This window comes from Salvelinus namaycush, chromosome 1 (assembly GCF_016432855.1).
Source record: "Salvelinus namaycush isolate Seneca chromosome 1, SaNama_1.0, whole genome shotgun sequence".
NCBI lineage: Eukaryota > Metazoa > Chordata > Actinopteri > Salmoniformes > Salmonidae > Salvelinus > Salvelinus namaycush.
The window spans coordinates 30,942,876-30,960,392 of NC_052307.1; the positions used below are offsets into that span (position 1 = coordinate 30,942,876).

Sequence of the window (17,517 nt, forward strand, 5' to 3'; positions counted from 1 at the left end):
ACAACTTTCTTGGTGTGTTTGAACCATGATAGTTTGTTGGTGATGTGGACACCAAGGAACTTAAAACTTTCGACCCGCTCCACTACAGCCCCATCGATGTGAATGGGAGCGTGTTCGGCCCTTCTTTTCCTGTAGTCCACGATCATCTCCTTTGTCTTTCTCACGTTGAGGGAGAGGTTGTTGTCCTGGCATCACACTGCTAGGTCTCTGACCTCCTCCCTGTAGGCTGACTCATCGCTGTTGGTGATCAGGCCTACCACTGTTGTGTCATCAGCAAACTTGATGATGGAGTTGGAGTCGTGCGTAGCCACGTAGTCATGGCTAAACAGGGAGTACAGGAGGGGGCTAAGCACAAACTGCTGAGAGGCCCCCGTGTTGAGGGTCAACGTAGCGGAGGTGTTGTTGCCTACTCTCACCACCGGTCAGCCCGTCAGGATGACGAGCTTGGAGGGCACTACGGTGCTTAACGCTAAGCTGTAGTAGAATGAACAGCATTCTCACATACAGTTGAAGTTGGACGTTTATATACACCTTAGCCAAATACATTTAAACTCAGTTTTTCACAATTCCTGACATTTAATCCTAGTACAAATCCCCTGTCTTAGGTCAGTTAGGATCACCACTTTATTTTAAGAATGTGAAATGTCAGAATAATACTAGAGAGAATTATTTATTTCAGCTTTTATTTCTTTCATCACATTCCCAGTGGGTCAGAAGTTTCCTCCTGACAGAGCTGCTGTAACTGAGTCAGGTTTGTAGGCCTCCTTGCTCGTACACGCTTTTTCAGTTCTGCCCACAAATTTTCTATAGGATTGAGGTCAGGGCTTTGTGATGGCCACTCCAATACCTTGACTTTGTTGTCCTTAAGCCAGTTTGCCACAACTTTGTAAGTATGCTTGAGGTCATTGTCCATTTGGAAGACCCATTTGCGACCAAGCTTTAACTCCCTGACTGGTGTCTTGAGATGTTGCTTTAATATATCCACATAATTTTCCTACCTCATAATGCCATCTATTTGTGAAGTGCACCAGTCCCTCCTGCAGCAAAGCACCCCCACAACATGATGCTGCCACCCCCGTGCTTCACGGTTGGGATGTTGTTCTTCGGCTTGCAAGCATTCCCATTTTTCCTCCAAACATAACGATGGTCATTATGGCCAAACAGTTCTATTTTTGTTTCATCAGACCAGAGGACATTTCTCCAAAAAGTACGATCTTTGTCTCCATGTGCAGTTGCAAACTGTAGTCTGGCTTTTTTTATGGCAGTTCTCCAGCATCTTCACAAGGGCCTTTGCTGTTGTTCTGGGATTGATTTGCACTTTTCGCACGAAAGTATGTTCATCTCTAGGAGATAGAACGGGTCTCCTTCCTGAACGGTATGACGGCTGCGTGGTCCCATGGTGTTTATATTTACGTACTATTGTTTGTACAGATGAACGTGGCACCTTCAGGCGTTTGGAAATTGCTCCCAAGGATGAACCAGACATGTTGAGGTCTACAATTTTTTTCTGAGGGCTTGGATGATTTCTTTTGATTTCCCCATGATGTCAAGCAAAGAGGCACTGAGTTTGAAGGTAGGCCTTGAAAAACATCCACAGGTACACCTCCAATTGACTCAAATGATGTCAATTAGACTATCAGAAGCTTCTAAAGTCATGACATAATTTTCTGGAATTTTCCAAGCTGTTTAAAGGCACAGTCAACTTAGTGTATGTACATTTCTGACCCACTGGAATTGTGATACAGTGAATTATAAGTGAAATAATCGGTCTGTAAACAATTGTTAGAAAAGTGACTTGTGTCATGCACACAGTAGATGTCCTAACCGACTTGCCAAAACTACAGTTTGTTAACAAGAAATTCATGGAGTGGTTGAAAAACAAGTTTTAATGACTCCAACCAAAGTGTATGTAAACTTCCGACTTCAACTGTTGGTATTTCTGTTGTCCAGGTGGGAGAGGGCACTGTGGAATGCAATTGAGATTGCATCGCCTGTAGATCTTTTGGGGCAGGAAGCAAATTGGACTGGGTCTAGGGCCCTCATGTGCGGCTTGGCATCCCTTTTGTGGAAGCGTGCATAAAATGCATTGAGTTCATATGATGAAGAGTTATCGTTGGGCATATCACAGCTCGGTCTTCCTTTGTAATCTGACATGCGTCAAGTGTCAGAGCCGGTGTAATAGGATTCCACCTTGTTCCTATAGTGTACTTTTTCCTGTTTGATCGCTCTGCGGAGGTCGTAGCGGGACTTCTTGTTTGTGTCCTCAGCCGTAGCGGGACGCGTTCGTGTCCTCAGCCTTAGCCACGGGGTGTGTGTGTAAGAATAACACACCTTCCTCAGGTCTCCTCCTTGGGAGTACTCCATGGCCAGTAGATGCAGATCGTTGATGCCTAAGGAGGACTGCAGTCCTTCAGGAATCTCCCTCGCCGCTACCACACTTACATGGTCCAGTCTGAGAGAAAGAGAGAGAGAGAGAGAGAGAGAGAGAAGGGAGGAGAGACAGTTATGTACTGTTACATAACTCTACAATGTATAAATGTGTTTTTAATTGTCGCAGAATGAACTGTCCTAAAACTGTCTAAACCTGTAAAAACCCTAAGGACTTAATTGGTTCCAGATTCTACAGGCAAAACAATAACATTGGAACATTATGAACAATACCACTGTATAATGTTTAACTATCAAACTGTACTTAATATGGAACAATAACACTGTATAATGTTTAACTCTAGTACTACACTGTACCTAATATGCAAGTGGTTAGGCAGTACAGATGATAGTACTCATTAGGATAACAAATAGTCATGAGGTCATCATCGGTCGGCAGAGAATATACAGTCAGTGTGTGTTTTAGTCACATAATCGTAGTCTGAGAAATAACTGATTGCTAACCCGAACACGATCAGAATATCATAACAACCCATTTCACATTGGAAACTGTGACACAGTAAAGTGAAAAATGTATAACTGGACATGGAAAGCATCTCCCTCTTCTCCGTAGTGGCTGTAAGGTTAGCCAGGGGCGAGAGTAGATTTAATTTCTTCCTACAGTATGATTCTTTCTTAATTTCTTCTTCTATGGTATATGTGCAGTACCTCATACGTGTGCACACTCTTGTGCATGCAATAACATTTTTGGGGGGCCTAAACATAGAATTACATATAGAATTCCTATTAATTTAATACATTCTCTGTGGGCCTAATAGTAAAGATTTATCGTTTAACTTTGAAAATGTATTACCTTTCAGTGTGACAAAAACATAACCACCCAGCTATCACATAACGGCCGCACCCACTAATTGGCCACACCTGATCTTAATGAGTGTTTATTTCCTTTGAAATGGGGTCTGTTTGAATAGACTAAAATGAAGAGCTTTGCGTGAGTTAAAAAAACATGACATGCTAGCTCCATCCTGGTGGTGTTGTGGGCTAATTCCATTGATAGAGAACAGAATATTGTAGATTTGAATCTCACTGACGTCGTGCCACAGTAAAAAAAGAAATGTGTTTGCACGATTAATGCCTAAGCAAAATAATTTACATGTGTCCTATCTGTGCTTGGACTTCAAAACAGTTAACCTAAGATAGCAGTGTTATTAAAGTCTTAATGAAACGTTAAGGAAGTTATTCAAAACTTCCAAAGTTCCAAATTTCGTTCAAAACATTCACAACAGTTAGAGAATGTTCTCAGAACGTGTTTTAAATACCTTCAAATAATCTTAATTTCTGTTTTCAGAACATTAATAAAACCTCCCAGGAAAACTTTCAGGGAACCATAGTAAAATGTTCTCAGAACCTCCCTGCAACCTAAAAATGTACGTTCCCAGAACAGGCGGTGTTATTAAAAGTAATTAAAAGTCTTAATAAAACATTCAGTGAAAGTTTTAAGGAAGTTATTCAAAAACCTCCAAATAACCTTTACATTTCCTTCAAAACATTCACAACATTTAGAGAATGTTCTCAGAACCTTAATTACCTTCAAATAACCTATACATTTTGTTCTCAGAACATCAATAAAACCTCCCAGGAAAACTTTCAGGGAACCATAGTAAAACGTTCTTAGAACCTCTGCAAGTTCCCTTTAACCTACACATTTGGAGTGTTTTCATGTCCATTCGCTAATTTCTCATGCAGGTGACATGATGTAATGATAAATAATAGTGTAATAGCCTAAAGGTTTCTTGGCATCTTTTTTAAAATTCCTGTGATAGGCTCATGTTCAACCAGTACGGTGTAGCCTACCCCCACTATTTATTTCACCCCTGAGGTTAGCTGACGTACGCTGGGCAGTGTGTGTGAAGTTATTGGGGTGTATGATATCGTGTGTATGAGGTATTATAATGTATCTGTGAAAGTGTGACTCAATCAAAGGCTTTCATGCCACACACACACAAAACCTGAACCTGAAGCTGACTTTGGCTCAACATTGAAGGGCTGATTAAGAAAAATTTATTATATTCTAATAAGGCAAATATTTACGTTGTACAGTTGACATTGGCTGCAAATCTGATGTTATTACATTGATACGATAGCAACCTGGGTTTATACTCTGCATGGACAAAGCTACGACAATGTGTGCGTGTGTGTGTGTGTTTGTGTGCGTGTGTGTGTGTTAGTGTGTGTAAGTGTGTGTGTGTGTGTGTGTCCTGAGGTTTAGCAGTACGTGGGTGCAGGAGAGGGTTGTGGTTGAGACCAAGTCTGTCTGACAACAACACAGTCGTTAAAGCATGACCTGAAAACAAGAAAGCCTCACACCCATTCTCTCTCTCACAAACACACAAAAGCACACTTACAAATTACCTCTCCACACCCACACCCATATTGACACCAAGAATTAGTCCCCCCCGCCTACACATTAAATCCGACACCAACCAGAAATAATTGTCACACCCCCACACACACTGCCACTCGCCAACAAGCTACCCCTGGCACCAAAGCGAAGACGATCCTATGCCAAATGACCAACACAGAACCCACATACTGAAATAGCCACAGCTTTCAGGTCATTTTACTACTGCAGAAGCTAAAAATGGCTGTGTCGTAGTTTTTTTCCTGCCCCATTGTGGACCGCAATAAAACTAATTAGGGAACATAACAAGTCAGAATGTCATCAGAGAATCATGGAATGTGCCATGACATCTTATGTGGCCTGAAAGATGCAAGATTTCCGGAAAGTTTCCATCTAATCTAAGTGATGCTGTGAGTAATTTAGGCTCCTAGTGGGATTTGGTAAAAATATGGTAATAAACCTAATCTGTCAGGTTCAAAGTGTCATCTTCCTATCATACTCTACTCCATAGCTACCCCTAGATCTGATGCAAACAGATACACTACATTACTAAAAGTATGTGGACACCTGCTTGTGGAACATCTCATTCCAAAATCATGGGCATTAATATGGAGTTGGTTCCCCCTTTTCTGCTATAACAGCCTCCAATCTTCTGGGAAGGCTTTCCACTAGATGTTGGAACATTGCTGCAGGTACTTGCTTCCATTCAGCTACAAGAGCGTTAGTGAGGTCGGGGACTGATGTTGGGTTGATTAGGCCTGGCTCGCAGTCGGCGTTCCAATTCATCCTAAAGGTGTTCGATGGGGTTGAGATCAGGGCTCTGTGCAAGACAGTCAAGTTCTTCCACACCGATCTTGACAAACCATTTCTTTATGAACCTTGCTTTGTGCACGGGGGCATTGTCATGCTGAAACAGGAAAGGGCCTTTTCCAAATTGTTGCCACAAGGTTGGAAGCCCAGAATCGTCTAGAATGTCATTGTATGCTGTAGTTCACTGGAACTAAGGGACTTAGCCCAGACCATGAAAAACAGCCCCAGGCCGTTATTTCTCCTCTACCAAACTTTTCAGTTGGCACTATGCATTCGGGCAGGTAGTGTTCTCCTGGTATCTGCCAAACCCAGATTTGTCCATCGGACTGACAAGATGGTGAAGCGGGGTTCATCACTCCAGAGAACGCTTTTCCACTGATCCAGAGTCCAATGGGGGTGAGTTTTATACCACTCCAGCCAATTATTGGCATTGCGCATGGTGATCTTAGGCTTGTGTGCGACTGCTTGGCCTTGGAAACCCATTTCATGAAGCTTCCGACGAGTTCCTCTGCTGACGTTTGGAACTCTGTAGTGAGTGTTGCAACCAAGGACAGCCAAGTTTTAACTCGCTACGTGCTTCAGCACTTGCCGGTCCCTTTTCTGTGAGCTTGTGTGGCCTACCACTTTGCAGCTGAGCCGTTGTTTCTCCTTCGACGTTTCAACTTCACAACAACAGCACTTACAGTTGACCGGGGCAGCTCTAGCAGGGTGGAAATTTGACTAAATGACTTGTTGGAAACGTGGCATCCTATGACGGTGCCACGTTGAAAGTCACTGAGCTCTTCAGTAAGGCCATTCTACTGCCAATGTTTGTCTATGGGGATTGCATGGCTGTGTGCTCGATTTTATACACCTGTCAGCAACGGGTGTGGCTGAAATAGCCGAATCCACTAATTTGAAGGGGTGTCCACATACTTTTGTATATCTAGTGTAGGTCTACAGCTCCCCTAAACCCATCGTAAAGCTAGGTGAAGCCAATACCATATTGCTAACACCTATGCAAGTCCCTCGAGATAGGTAAGAAAAAAATAGTTTTCACCTCATCGTGATCTGTATCTCCAGACACCAGCGCTCTCTGTTCCTCTCACTCAGCTCCTGATGAGCTATCTGCTCCTCTGTGTTCTACACAACAACACACACATAGGATTAGACACACACACACACACACACACACACACACACACACACACACACACACACACACACACACACACACACACACACACAATTAAAACACATAACAATACATACAGTAAACACACAGAAAGAGACAGGTCTGACATAAAGCCTGTCTGAAGTATAATAGCCACATAAATCAAATTAACACTTAAATTATGAGCAACACATAATGAGCTGTACGACCTGTTCTCATCACTTATTTTGGGTATTACGATGGCCTCATCAACAATACAGGAAGTAACGGATCTCATCATCACCAATGATTCAGGAAGTAGCAGATGTCCCATTAAAACAATGCCAGTGGGAGGGGCTGGCAGCGCCCTCAAGCTCTTCCCTCCGTGTCATTTCCACTTCCTATGACCCACCAAGTTACGTGGAAGTAACACTGATGGTTACTGTACATGTCGTTTTTACCCTCTGTCTTTTCTACGAAGGTGCATTTTCTAACCACAAATGCATTTTTAACATGAATCATCAACCCCGACCTTGCCCTTAACCTTCAGTTAAGGACATTGATCATGTAGCCTACTTCCTCATTCAGCTCTAATGCTTGGTATCCGTTCTAGCTAACTGGCAACTACCCTGATTGGTTACAGGATGAGTGAGTGTTCTACAAACAGTGTCATCAGTCCCCAGAGAAAAGGATCACGGCCTACACTGGGCCAAAATACAGCCAGCACACAGACATGGCCCGCCAGGAGTGGAGTGAGCAGTTGTGGACAATAAGCAATGGAGACTATAGACTGAAAGGTGGCTGAAGGGCCAGAGCATGAGATCCAGGAAAAGGAAGTTAATGTATGTGAGCATTAGACCTTTCTCTCTGACTCCTAAATGGTCCTTTATATAACGTCACTACTCAGGTAGATCCAATGACCTTCCTCTCTCTGTGGTCTCTGAAGAGCTCATCAAATCAAATCAAATATTAATGCCCACATACATTAACTTCCTTTTCATAACTCTTATAATATTAAATGACAACAAATCATGTTAAGCATCAGCCAGCATAGGGATTTGATACCATACTTACAGGCACTGTCATTACCACTGACCTACATAGTTGTTGGGGGTCCACACAGTACTACCACTGTGCCCTCTAAGCTGAATTCACTTGAGACTACACTAAGCAGCATTTCCAGTAAATGAAGTGGTGCAGACAGACAGACAGACAATGCACAGACAGTGGAGGGAAGGGCTAACTGAATGGGTGTGGACCAGTTCCCATGGTGTGATCTATAATACTGTACATCCAGGTCTCTCATCCTGTGACTAGGTGTGATGTCATAGGCCAGCAAGGATGTAGAGTTCTATGGGCCGGGTGAAAGGATAAAGCTGAGTGCATTTCCTGTAAGTTAAATATAAAGCATTCAACCCATGTAGAGAGGGAATGAGGGAATTAAATATTACATCCAATATGACTGTGCAGCAGCATAGCTTGTAGGCTATCTGATGACAGTAAGAACCATAAAGGTTTATGCCATCACTGAGGCAGCTCATACATGACTATTAGCCTATCATGTATATAGTCCTAAGCATGCCTGCTAGCACACAGTATCAGTATCAAAGCCAATGACGAATTTTCAAACCACCGTTTACGCACATGTGTTCTGGCTCTGGCCCAACCAATCAGTTTTTCTGGACCAATCAGACAGCCCCAAATGTGTTCGCATTCAGATCTATACTCATTTCAGAGAAGAAACTAATGTCTGTGGTCATGGCGTTTGCCAGCACAGACCCATCATTGCCAGCAAAGATGTTGAAATTGTCAGCACCTACAATCCAAGTATTTTAAAATCCTTTTATTGCTGTTGCTAGGGAGAGTAAATCCAGACTGGAAGATACCTGGGGACAATTCTTGACAACAAGCTGCAATGGGACGAGAACTCAAAGGCCATTCACTCATAGGCCCAAACTCTCAGTTGTCAACATCAAAGAAGTTCTGTTTTCTTAGGAGGAAAAGTCTCTGCTGGGTCTTTGAGTGAATGGCCTTTGAGTTCTCTTCCCATTGCAGCTTGCTGTCAAGAATTGTCCCCAGTTATCTGGGTTTACTCTCCCTAGCAACAGCGCTAAGAGGATTTTAAAATACTTGGATTGCTTTCAAATGTCTAATCAAAGCCTTACAGACCCCTAGGTCACTTCACATAATACATCTGGACCAAGATCAAGCGGAAAAATCTTTACACTTGCGTTTCCTAAGCACGTTTGTCATGAGACATTGGGCGGCACCCCAAAGAGACATCGGGCACCCCTAAGTGAATGTATAATTTGAACACTGGGGTTTTCAATATAAGTTTGGTTCAGGCACTGTGTGCAATAGTTTACTCTCCCTACAATCCTGATGAGAAATACAGTACAGTACAAACAGTGGCTTAGGGTAAAATTATTTTCCTCTCGCAAACACACCTGTGTTGTGAGCAAACTTACTAAAACAAAGGTGTCTATGGAATTGGGTGCTCATCGGGGTACACATGTAGTCCAAAAAATAAAGTATGAGGGATGGCATCTCCCACAAAGAAAGGATTTACAATGCATGGTGTACTTATTTTCATTTTAAAAAACGTGCAGTTTTTTTGGAAGATACCACCATAAGATACCACCATTAGCACCTCTTGGACCAATAGTGATCTTACTATAGGCCTGCATAAGTAGGCCCTATTAGGCCAATCCCTGCTTGGCACAGTGGAATGTCATAATAACGGAAAATTAGGGTACATTTTCTACTTGGAAATTACCCTACACTCTTAGAAAAAAGGGTTTCAAAATGGTTCGTCGGCTGTCCCCATAGGAGAACTGTTTTTGGTTTCAGGTAAAACCCCTTTTGGTTCCAGGTAGAACCCTTTTGGGTTCCATGTAGAACCCTCTGTGGAAAGGGTTCTACATGGAACCCAAAACAGTTCTACTTGGAACCACAACAGCCTGCTCTCATAGACTAGACGTAACATAGTAAACGTACATCCGGGACACTCAAATTATGTGAAGTTTGGTGTGGTTACATAAGACAGAAGATTCCTGTTGAAATTGCTTTTGCTGTGGCTGAAGGATAGAATTTAAGCATGGAGAGGCCATAGATAGACAGACTTGTAAATTGGGCTAAGGAACAGAAGTTGGGTGTTGGAGAAACACCCCGCCAATGCAGCGGATGATGGTTATGGACAGCGAGGAAGAAGGAGAAGAGCCGAGTGTAGTGGGAAGATGTATGTTGAGGAAGAATGGTGCCAGACATGATAAAGAAAAATCTGGACCAGTAGGACTGACATTTTTGGAGAAAGTGGACGCTTGCCTTTTGGCAGATCCATTTGTGGTTTCAGGGTGGATGACAAAGGAGTTGGGTGCAATTGAATCAGTGACGGTAACCTGTAGTGGACTTGTGATATTTGTTTGTGTTTCTTCTGACCAGACTGAGCAGGCACTCCTTGTAACGCAACTTGGGTCAAGATCTGTTTCTTGCTTTGCCCTAAGTAAAAGGGCACCATTGAAAGGAGTGATTTCTGGGGTAGCGTTAAGTGTGGAGGTGGAGCGATTGAAGTTGAAAATTCCTGGTGTTTGTGACGCCCGCCGTTTGGTTTGACGCAGACCCGATGGGGATCATGGTGAAACAAAGGAGTCACTGTCAGTCCTTTTGAGTCCGAGTCTCGACCAGATAAAGTAATGTTAGGATATATCAGTTATCCTGTTAGAGGGTTTGTGCAGAATCCACTGCACTGTTTCAAGTGCAACATTTATGGTCATGTTGCAGTAGTGTGTAGGAGGGAGATTCTAAGATGTGGGAAGTGTGCAGGTGGGCATGGGATAGAGGATTGTGTAGTTTCTGTGGATAAAGTTGTGTGTCAACTGTAGTGATGCTCATGTTGCTGGGGATCGGAAGAGTCCAGTGCGAGAGAGGCAGGTTGAAGTGGCCAGATTCAGAGTAGTGCAGAAGGTGTCATATGCTGATGCAGTGAATAAAGTAGAGGAGGATGGGTCAAGGGTGAGGGATCCTGAGAGGATCCCAGTGAGTAGATTTGTTTTATGTTTTTATATATATATATATATATATATATATATATATATATATATATATATATATATATAGTACTTTTTACCCCTTTTTCGTGATATCCAATTGGTAGTTACAGTCTTGTCCCATCGCTGCAACTCCCGTATGGACTCGGGAGAGGCGAAGGTCGAGACCAATGTGTACTCCTAAACATGACCTTGCCAAGCCGCACTGCTTCTTGACACACTCCTCACTTAACCCAGAAGCCAGCCGCACCAATGTGTCGGAGGAAACACCGTCCAACTGGCGACTGTGCCTGCACCCGGCCCACCACAAGAGTCGCTAGAGTGCGATGGGACAAGGACATCCCGGCCAGCCAAACCCTCCCCTAACCCGAACCAATAGTGCGCCACCTTATGGTTCTCCCGGTCGCGGTCAGCTACGACACAGCCCAGGATCAAACCCGGATCTGTAGTGACGCCTCTAGCACTGCGATGCACTCTGGAAGCCAAAGAGTCGTAGATTTGTGCCAGCACAGAGGGATAGGGCAACAAGTGATTTATGCTTCAGTAACATGCTGACCAGACCGGACACGTCGCGTGCGCGAGCGTCGCAAAATAAATGTAGAAATCCATGTTATTCAATTATTGCACCCACACTGCTTGCGCGCGCCAACGAGCGTCTGCGACACCAAGGGCTAAAATTGATTTCGTTCCTATTTCTGACGCAGATCGCGCTGCAAGTCCTGCCTCTCCCATCTCCTCATTGGTTTATAGAAGCAGGTACCCACGTGCCATCTCCTCATTGGTTATACCCACGTGGGTGATAGAAAGACGAACTGTTTTGCCGGTAGTCGTGGTAATACAATGACAGTTTAGATGCGATCACCATATAATTTAAACGATGAAAAAGCCTGGAAGGAGGAGAGATGACTAGAAACGATTTGGTTGGCCGTTTTATGTGTGGATTAATTGTCGGAGTAGAGATCCTTGTGCATTTCAGGTAAAATAACAACTCAATGTTTATATCCCAGGACAAATTAGCTAGCAACAGCAAGCTAGCTAAATAGGACAAATTAACGTTAGCTAGCAAGTGCAAGCTAACTAGCTCAATTACCATACATGTTTAATGCTTTTCGACCTGTCCCCAAATTAATGTCATTGGTTCAGAGTTTGTTTTGATATTTTAACCTGCGTGTCGTGATCGCGTTTGGTGTGGGGGGGGCAAAATAAATTTATGCACGATAGAGCATGATGGCGCACGCGAGCAGCCAGTTTGGGCAAGGTGTAAGGTTAGCTTTGTAGCGTTCAAAGCAATGGTTATCAACTGTACCGCAGAAATGGAACGTCACAGAAAATGGATGTTGAGGTGGGCAGCTGCAGATAATTTTTTCATTTTAGGAACAGGAATAATGAAGGAGAATTTAATGTAGGTAGGCCATGACTGGCCTTACGCTCCAGTGCAGTCGATGGAGGTGTTTGCACCTTAAAGTTGGATGCGATCCGCCAATCCAATCCCAAAGAAAAAGAAGAAGTTGTCTAGCAACCCAAAGGTTGCGTGTTCGAATCTCATCCCCAGTGCTTGACTTGGGAAAAAAGAAGTTAGGCGCTGTCTTTTTCCAAGACGGTCCATTAGATTATGTTCACCGAAATTCACAAATGACATTATGCTATAGAGACCTCTGATTATTCAATGTTAAGGGTTCATAGACATTTTCAATGACTTCTGTAAGGTCCTGTAACGCTCGTCGTCAGAAGGAGTGGACCAAAGCGCAGCGTGGTAAGTGTTCATGATTTTATTTAATATCAAAAACACTTGAACAAAGTAACAAAACGAAAAGCGAACAGTTCTGTCAGGTGCAGACACTAAACAGAAAATAACTACCCACAAATGAAAGAGGGAAAAAGGACTGCCTAAGTATGATTCCCAATCAGAGACAACGATAGACAGCTGCCTCTGATTGGGAACCACACTCGGCCAAAAACAAAGAAATAGAAAACATAGAAATAAAGAAACTAGAATGCCCACCTTAGTCACACCCTGGCCTAACCAAAATAGTGTATAAAAACCTCTCTATGGCCAGGGCGTGACAGTACCCCCCAAAGGTGCGGACTCCGGCCACAAAACCTGACTCTAAAGGGGAGGGTCCGGGTGGGCATCCCTTACGGTGGCGGTTCTGATGCGGGACGCAGACCCCCCTCCGCCCGCAGATGCCTCCGCTTTGGTGGCGGCCCTGGTGCATGGACCTTCACTGGAGGAACCGGGCCGTGGACATTCACTGGAGGAACCGGGCCGCAGATCATCGCCGGAGGAACCAGACCACCAATCGTTGCCGGAGGCTCCGGACTGTGGCCCGTCGTTGGAGGTTCCGGACTGTGGCCCGTCGTTGGAGGTTCCGGACTGGGAATTGTCGCCGGAAGCTCTGGACTGGGAACTGTCGCCAGAAGCTCTGGACTGGGAACTGTCGCCGGAAGCTCTGGACTGTGGAGGCGCACTGGAGGCTTGATGCGTGGGACCGGTACCGGTGGCACCGGGCTAATGACACGCACCTCAGGGCGAGTGCGGGGAAGAGGTACAGGACGTACTGGACTGTGGATGCGCACTGGAGGCCTGATGCGTGGGACCGGTACAGGTGGCACCGGGCTGATGACACGCACCTCAGGGCGAGTGCGGAGAGGAGGCACAGGACGTACTGGACTGTGGAGGCGCACTGGATACCTGATGCGTGGGACCGGTACAGGTGGCACCGGGCTGATGACACGCACCTCAGGGCGAGTGCGGAGAGGAGGCACAGGACGTACTGGACTATGGAGGCGTACTGGAGGTCTAGAGCGCAGAGCTGGCACCACTCGTCCTGGCTGGATACACCCCTTAGCCCGGCAAGTGCGGGGAGCTGGAACAGGCCGCACTGGGCTTTGCTGGCGAACCGGGGACACCGTGCGTAGAGCTGGCGCAGGATAACCTGGGCCGAAGAGACGCACCGGAGACCAGGAACGCTGAGCCGGCACAATCCGTCCTGGCTGAATGCCTACTCTAGCACGGCCACTGCGGGGAGCTTGCACAGAGCGCACCGGGCTGTGGATGCGCACTGAAGGCATGGTGCGCAGACCCGAATAGCCTGGTGCTTGACCGGTCACTCGCTCCCCACGGTAAGCACGAGGAGTTGGCTCAGGTCTGAACCCTGACTCTGCCACTCTCCTCGTGTGCCCCCCCCAAAAAATATTTTTGGAGCTTCCTCTCGGGTTTCCGTGCTAGCCGTGTCCCTTTGTATCGTCGCCGTTCCTCTTTCGCTGTTTTCACCTGTTTCCATGGCAGGGTCTTGTGGCCTGCCGTAACCTCCTCCCAGGTCCAGGATGTCCTCCATTTTCTTTTCTCCCGGGCCCAGGATCCCTGTTCCTCTTGAACATGCTGCTTGGTCCTTTTTTGGTGGGTAGTTCTGTAACGCTCGTCGTCAGAAGGAATGGACCAAAGCGCAGCGTGGTAAGTGTTCATGATTTTATTTAATATCAAAAACACTTGAACAAAGTAACAAAATGAAAAGCGAACAGTTCTGTCAGGTGCAGACACTAAGCAGAAAATAACTACCCACAAATGAAAGAGGGGAAAAAGGACTGCCTAAGTATGATTCCCAATCAGAGACAACGATAGACAGCTGCCTCTGATTGGGAACCACACTCGGCCAAAAACAAAGAAATAGAAAACATAGAAATAAAGAAACTAGAATGCCCACCCTAGTCACACCCTGGCCTAACCAAAATAGAGAATAAACACCTCTCTATGGCCAGGGCGTGACAGGTCCTGTATAAACAGAAACTCACTTCCTTGACAACTTCCTTCACAACAGCTCTGTGCTGCTCTGCGAAGTGCAAGAAGTATAAATGCCATGACTTCTGCAGAGGAAATATCACTGTAAATGCTGCACGGCCAATGCAGATGTCGGATTGACCATGCAACACCTTTGCTAGCTAGCTTGGCAAATCATCATAACACTTGAAGAATCATGTTGTACTTTGAGGTAGAAGAACACTTTTTATTCAGAGCCATATTTATTCAAGCGTGAATTTACTGAGGAGGAACTTGTGCGGCTGGATGTTGAGCGAGCACAGACGGAAGGTGAATGTCAGCGGCAGAGCCGGTGAACAAGGTAACTGGAGCAGTGGCGAAAGCCAGGTATGAGGGGGTTTGGTAGTGCAACTGCGGGGAATGCCAACCCACGGCAACCGACGATGAGTGTTTGGCATGCAAAGAGTGGGACTTGTTACTGTCATCAATTAGGGGGCTTGATATATCCGGCGAAGAGAGCAGCACACCGTGAGACTAAGAGTAAATTTATGCTTGATCTGAAAAAGTGGTCGGAGGCGCCGTATGGATGGTGTGACGCAATTGCAGAGCCCAAATTGAGCTCATCGCAGTGAGCCTCTCAAATTTTGTAACATACAGAGTGCTCCATATAGCTCCGCATTGACATGATTGGTTGACGGTAGGTAAAGGCGGGAGGTCCTGTATAAAATTCACTTCCTTGACAACTTCCTTTACGACAGCTCTTCACTGCTCTGCGAAGTTCAAGAAGTATGAATGCCCTGACTTCTGCAGAGGCCATATCACCGTAAATGCTGCACGGCCAATGCAGATGTCGGATTGACCATGGAGTGCCTTTAACAAATCACAAGGACTTCTCTGCGCTCATCAATCGTGGTGTTATATAGACATTCTTCCATGTCCCAAAAATTAACTGGAAGAAGCAGCCCAGATCTGCTGTCCATTGAGTAAGTGACATTATTCTTCTTGTCCCAGCCCACAGTAACAAAGTGTAAAGAAGATAATATTTTAACGTTTGCAGTTTTACAATTGCACTCTGATCAAATTAAACTTTTTTTTGATTAGATTATTTGTATCTAGCTACAAAAAAAACTATTTATGTGCCCTTAGGTCCCAGGTTTATTTTTTCGACTGGTGATTGAATGGGCACTGAAGGGAGAGAGACTGGGACAAGGGAACAGAAGAGTCTTGCCTTCATGTGTTTGTGTCATGCGACGCAAATATCCCTCGCCGACAGAAGTGTACGTGGGATTGACTCAATGAGGTAGACGATGTGATGGGCCTATTGTAATTACACTACGATGACCCAGCTTCACAGCCAGACATTGCCTAACCAACCAACTTGGTCAAATTCCTCTAATAAACCAGTACATCCTATTTTGTTACAATTCTGTCGAATCACAGTAATAAATGGCATTATTTATTTGAACCAGTACCACCTGTTTTGTTACTATCTACCGTAAGTAATGTATTACAGTATGCCACATGATAGTGTTGTGTATGAAATAAAGCAGTCAGATCAATGTGTCAATAACATTTGAATACTTAAGGTAAATGGTAAAACCCAACAAATCATAGTGTGTACCTATGTAGTGACACGACAATCGATGAACCGTGGTTGAGTGGGGGGGGGTCCGAATAGCCCTCAAGTGTCCTTGAATCTTGATGTCTGTGCTCTTGATGTCTGGGCTCCCGAGTGGCGCAGCGGTCTAAGGCACTACATCTCAGTGCTAGAGGTGTCACTGCAGACCATGGTTTGATCCTGGGCTGTATCACAACCGGCCGTGATTGGGAGGCCCATAGGGCGGTTGGCCCAGTGTCATCCTGGTTAGGGGAGGCTGGGGTAGGCCGTCATTGTAAATAAGAATTTGTTCTTAACTGACTTGCCTAGTTAAATAGAGGTTAAGAAATATTTATATATAAATTACCTCCTCCTTGCTGGATGTGGGATGTGGGCTATGTTGACAGCCAGACGACGGCCACTTCCACTGGGATTTTGGCTCCCAGTATTTCACTGATGTGTGCAAAGCATTACATGGGCATTACAATAGCATTACACTACAAAGCATTACATGGGCTTGCTCCTACCTATCTTTCCGATTTGGTCCTGCCGTACATACCTACACGTACGCTACGGTCACAAGACGCAGGCCTCCTAACTGTCCCTAGAATTTCTAAGCAAACAGCTGGAGGCAGGGCTTTCTCCTATAGAGCCCCATTTTTATGGAATGGTCTGCCTACCCATGTGAGAGACGCAGCCTCGGTCTCAACCATTAAGTCTTTATTGAAGACTCATCTCTTTAGTAGGTCCTATGATTGAGTGTAGTCTGGACCAGGAGTGTGAAGGTGAACGGAAAGGCACTGGAGCAACGAACCACCCTTGCTGTCTCTGCCTGGCCGGTTCCCCTCTCTCCACTGGGATTCTTTGCCTCTAACCCTATTACAGGGGCTGAGTCACTGGCCTACTGGTGCTCGTCCATGCCGTCCCTAGGAGGGGTGCGTCACTTGAGTGGGTTGAGTCACTGACGTGGTCCTCCTGTCTGGGTTGGCGCCCCCCCCTTGGGTTGTGCCGTGGCGGAGATCTTTGTGGGCTATACTCGGCCTTGTCTCAGGATGGTAAGTTGGTGGTTAAAGATATCCCTCTAGTGGTGTGGGGGCTGTTCTTTGGCAAAATGGGTGGGGTTATATCCTGCCTGTTTGGCCCTGTCCGGGGGTATCATCGGATGGGGCCACAGTGTCTCCTGACCCCTCCTGTCTCAGCCTCCAGTATTTATGCTGCAGTAGTTTGTGTCGGGGGGCTAGGGTTAGTCTGTTATATCTGGAGTATTTCTCCTGTCTTATCCGGTGTCCTGTGTGAATTTAAGTATGCTCTCTCTAATTCTCTCTTCCTCTCTTTCTTTCTTTCTTTCTCTCTCTCGGAGGACCTGAGCCCTAGGACCATGCTTCA

The 17,517-nt window shown here is 45.3% G+C and overlaps 1 pseudogene; it reads right to left on the minus strand.

Moving 5' to 3' along the window:
* LOC120051408 overlaps positions 1–13,849 on the minus strand; it is a 33,655-nt pseudogene extending 19,806 nt beyond the window's left edge.
* Between the last annotated feature and the right edge of the window lie 3,668 nt (positions 13,850–17,517).